The sequence below is a fragment of the Pelodiscus sinensis genome, chromosome 1, assembly GCF_049634645.1.
Source record: "Pelodiscus sinensis isolate JC-2024 chromosome 1, ASM4963464v1, whole genome shotgun sequence".
Lineage (NCBI taxonomy): Eukaryota > Metazoa > Chordata > Testudines > Trionychidae > Pelodiscus > Pelodiscus sinensis.
Window position 1 is genome coordinate 285,012,872 of NC_134711.1, and position 5,476 is coordinate 285,018,347.

Sequence of the window (5,476 nt, forward strand, 5' to 3'; positions counted from 1 at the left end):
TTGGCAGGGTTACTGGCCTAGTGGACGTGTGGAAGTTGTAACTGTGCAGTGTCGTGATTTTAGTTAGGTTTTTGATCCAGTCCCACATGCCATTTTCATAAAGAAATTAAGGAAATATGCTCTAGATGAAATTACTCTAGGATGGGTGCACAAGTACTTGAAAAACCATACTCGAAGTATAGTTATCAATGGTTTACAGTCAAACAGGAAGAATGTGTCTTGTACAACAGAAGAATATAAGACTGGCTATACTGGGTCAGATCAATGTCCTGGCTTCCAACACAACAGTGGCTCCAGAAGGAACGAATAAACCAGTTTATTGAGTGATCCATCTCTGTTGTCCAATCTCTGCTTTTGGCAGGAGGAGGTATAGGGATACCCGGAGCATTGAGTTGTGTCCCTGGCCATATTGGTAGGGCTCTACCAAATTCCCGGCCATGACAAACACATCATGGACCATGAAATCTGGTTTCCCCACATGACAACTGATCTATTGTATACTTTTACCCTATATTATACTGATTTCACAGGGACACCAGAATTTCTCTAACAGGGGGTCCCAACCCAAAAGGAAGTTTTAGGTAGATCACAAAGTCTTTTTTAAGGGGGTTGCAGTATTGCTATACTTACTTCTTCACTGCCTTCAGAGCTAGGCATCCAAAGAGTGGCAGCTTTTGGCCAGGTGCCCAACTCTCAGGGCAGCACTCAGCCAGCAGCAGCACCAAAATAGGGGTGACAATACTGTACCTTGCCATCCTTGCTTCTGCATTGCTGCCTTCACAGCTTGGTGACCAGATAGTGGCAGCTGCTGACTGAGGGCCCAGCAATTCCATACCATGTCATCCTTACTACTGTGCTGCTTCTGGTGGCAACTCTGTCTTCAGAACTGGGCTCTCAAGACAGCAGCTGCTGCTCTCCAGCTGCTCAGCTCTGATCGCAGTGCATTGCCAGCAGCAGCACAGAAGTAAGGATAATAGTATTACAACCTCCCCTACAGTAAATTGGCAACCTCCCCACAACTCCTGTTTGATTCAGGGCTCCTACAATTGTAAATGGCTGAAATAATCAAATTTACAAAATCCTTACAATCCTTTGAACATAAAATTGACCAAAATGGATTGTGAATTTGGTGGTACTATCCTCCACGAACATATTTAATTCTGTTTTGAACCCAGTTATACTTTTGACCTTCCCAGTATGCTATGCTATGGTAATGAGTTCCACAGCTTGGCTGTGCATTTTGTGAAGAAACACTTCCTTATTTTTTTAAAGCCAGCTGCCTATTAATTTATTTGGATGGTTTTTATTTAGTTCTTGTGTTTCAGAGGGTTAGCCGTGTTAGTATGTAACTAAAAAAAAAATTTTTTAAACCAAATTGTCTTGCAGCACCTTAGAGATTATCAGAAAAAGTAGATAGTATCATGAGCTTTCATCATCATCAACCTTAGCCTGTACCAGTCCACACAAAAGATCTACTTCCTTGACACTACTGTACTGTTATATGATGGACACATTTCCACCACCTTATACCGGAAACCTACTGACCGTTACACTCACCTACATGCCTCCAGCTTGCATCCAAGACACATTTCCCCATCAACTGTTTGCAGCCAGGCCCTAAAATACAACCAGATTTGTTCCAATCCCACAGACAGAGACAAATACCTACAGGACCTATATAAAACATTCTGAAAACTAAAATAGCCACCTGGAGAAGTGAAAAAACAGATCAACAGAGCCAGATGAGTACCCAGATATCAGCTTCTTCAAGATAGCCCCAACAAAGAAAACAACAGAACTCCACTTGTCATCACCTACAGCCCCCAACTTAAAATCCTCCAATGCAATATCAGTAATCTACAGCCTATCCTAGAAAATGACCTCTCCCTGTCACAGGCCTTGGGAGACAGGCTAATCCTCGCCTACCGACAATCCCTTAACCTCAAACAAATTCTTTCCAGTAACCATGCAGCACACCTCCATCATACTCATCCAGGAACGCACCCCTGCAGTCAAGTCTGGTGCCAACTCTGTTCACACATCTTGTCATGGCTCCTTCCCCACTCTGGCATGATAAATGCAGAAGTGGGGGCCAGCAAGTGTACCCCAAAGCCTTATCTACCAGGCTTTGGTATCAAACTCCCCCCAAAATCGTAAAAACCTAGATCTTGGGAATAAAACTTCCGCTGCCACCACCCAAATGTTGATAAATAAATCAGGGGAAAGATCATTTGGGAAATCTTACCCCTAAAATAAAAATCAAGGCACACAATTAACCACTGCCAGGTTAATAAAAAGAAAAGAAAGAACTTTTATTATTACAACAATATTCCTGTTGCAAGCATAATGACTAGATAGGGAGGTAACAAAATATACTCATGGAGAAACTCCATAGGCCTAGAACTTAGTTACAAAGAAAAGCCAAAACATCTTTTAAGCAGTGCCAGATCTCAGATCCCATACCCAATCCATAAAACAATAAAACCTAACGAAACTACCTAAACTTTACCCTACTTACAGAAAATGAAGAATGGTGTCTTGGAGAGAGAGAGACATGCTTGTCCCTCTCTGTAGCTGCAGAGAACTCTCTCAGAGAGAAAAGGGAGAAAAGAAAAAAAAACCAAATTCCTTTGTCCCAGTTTGAAAAGTCCCACCTACATTCCTATTGGTCACTCCACCTGGCTAGGTGTAGTTAACCCCTTAATCCCCAGGCTTCTGGCTAACCCTCATAATCATGACACATCTACACAAGCAACTTCATCACATGACCTAACGACATAAACCACCATATCAAAGTCTCATATAAAACTGCACATCCACCAACGTGATCTATGCCATCAAGTGCCAGCAATGCCCCTCTGCCATGTATATTGGCCAAACTGGACAGTCTCTACAAGTAAAGATTAATGGACACAAATCAGATATTTGAAAAAGTAACACACAGAAACCTGCTGGGGAATACTTTGGACACTCATTAATGGATCTCAAATCCATTAACACTCATTAATGGACCCTATTATTGCAAGTCAATTAAAAAAACAGCCTGGAAGGGAAGCTGCAAAGCTTAATTTCATTTGCAAGTTTGATACTTACAATAAAGGTTAAAACAAAGATCTTAAGTGGATTATCTGCTATATTCCACATCCTAATGACATAAAACGCAAAATGCCAGGTACTTAAGAACACTTAGAACCCTCTCTGTCAGCTTCATTTAGCATGGAAACTCTAATTGCCTGTTCTTTTCCCATTTTTTACTCCTCTTCTTTCCCTCTCCATCCCCTCTCGCTGGGTATGTCTACACTACCCCGCTAGTTCGAACTAGCGGGGTAATGTAGGCATACCGCAATTGCAAATGAAGCCCGGGATTTGAATTTCCTGGGCTTCATTTGCATAAGCGGGGCGCCGCCATTTTTAAATCCCCACTCGTTCGAACCCCGTGCCATGTGGCTACACGCGACACGTACTACCGTTACTCCTCGTGGAATGAGGAGTAACGGTAGTTCGAACTAGGAAGCCTAGTTCGAACTACCTAGTTCGTGCCGCGTGTAGCCGCGTGGCACGGGGTTCGAATGAGCGGGGATTTAAAAATGGCGGCGCCCCGCTTATGCAAATGAAGCCCGGGAAATTCAAATCCCGGGCTTCATTTGCAATTGCGGTATGCCTACATTACCCCGCTAGTTCGAACTAGCGGGGTAGTGTAGACATACCCTCAGTTATTTATTTGGAACTTGTAACCCTTAAACTCCATTAATCTGAAATGGGTGTCCCCATAAAAATTCATGATACCATCTACATTTTTTGTGAGTCTCTAAGGTGCTGCAAGATTATTTGTTATTTTTATTAAGATTTTTTTTAGTTCTTGTGTTATGTGAAAATTCAAGTAACACTTCCTTATTCACTTTCTCTAGATTATTTATGATTTTATACACCCCTAGCCTCTCTGTCCTTAGTTGTTTCTTTCCTAAGCCTCTGGAACAGAGGCTGAGCTATGTGATAGGTTATATATCACACTTAGTAGTAAGTAGTTCTGCAGTTTCATATTTGAGTTCCTTCAGAACTCTTGGGTGAATACCATCTGCTCCTGTTTAATTTATTACTGTTTAATTTCTCTATTTGTTCAAAAACCTCTTCTACCTACAACTCTGTCCGGGATAGTTACTTACATTTGTCATCTAAAAGAATGGTTCAGATGTGAGAATCTCCTTCATATCAGCTACAGAAAAGACCAATTTAAAGAATTAATTTAACTTCTCCACCAAGTTCTTGTCTTCTTTAAGTGCTTATTTAACACAATGAACAGCCAGTGGCCCCACTGAATGTTAGGCAGATTTCATGCTTAATTATACTTTTACACTTGACTTGCCAGTTTATGTTCCTATTTTCCTCAATAAGATTTGACTCTGAATTTTTAAAAGACGTCTTTTTATTTTGAAGTTTCTCTTCTACTCTGCTGTTTAGCCAGGGTGGTTATGGAATCCCCATATCTGGAGGGTTTTTAAGAACACGTTCGACTAACATCTTTCCAGGAAGTTGTATGTTTACTCCATCCTCCTGCTTCAATGCAGGGGCTGGACTTGATGACTTGCTGAGGTCCCTTTCACCCCTATATTCCTGTAATTATATAATTTTAACATCGGGATTTAGAGCTACAAAAGCAAGTAAATTCTTAACTTGGACAGGCACAACCTTTTCCAAGTGCAGAACATTAAGCTCTCCAGTAACACCAAAGGTAAAACTTTCTTTTGTTGCTTGTCTTTCTCAAAGTGGCTTTGTCCACAAGACACTGTTTCCTGTCATTCTTGCTTTGTTTCTCAGATTGTCCCTGTCATTCCTCTCTCTCTCTGCAGCATCCCGAAACTTACTTTTACAGCATAACAGACCTTAGACACCTGCCTCTTCTCAAAAATTTCATAGTGCTTTAAGCCTCTCTATGTATCAGTTACCTTCTCCATTAATAATAATGTGTAACAACCTAATAAGCCTTTTGCAATGTTCAGGAAATCAAAAGCTGCTATAAATTGTTTTTATTTGATCATTCTTGTTTTGTTATGCTAATGGAATGCTCTTTAAATGTCTGGGCTTTTTTAGAGAGGTGTTTATAAATTTGAACAATGAATTAGCTGATAGATTCAAGGCTATTTAAGGAATCCTTGGTCAGCAGCACAAATTAGGATTTCCATCCTTTGCAGTACTGCAAATGGACTAAAAGGGACTTGGCTATGTGTTAAATTTAGATGGCAAAATAGGGCTTGAAAATTAGCCATATCTAGCGGGACCCAGTCACAATGTGAGACGTTTGGGAATTTTCTGGTAAGCGGATGCACAGACTGATGTGTCTGGTGGCAAAGACAGCTATTTTAATGGCATGATTTCTGGACTTGCGGTCAAAGTTTCACAAGGGCTGTTGCGCTTGAGGGGTGTGACTAACTTTTTGAAACATCTTTCCTGTTTCGAGAGGGGAGCAGAAACAAGCCTG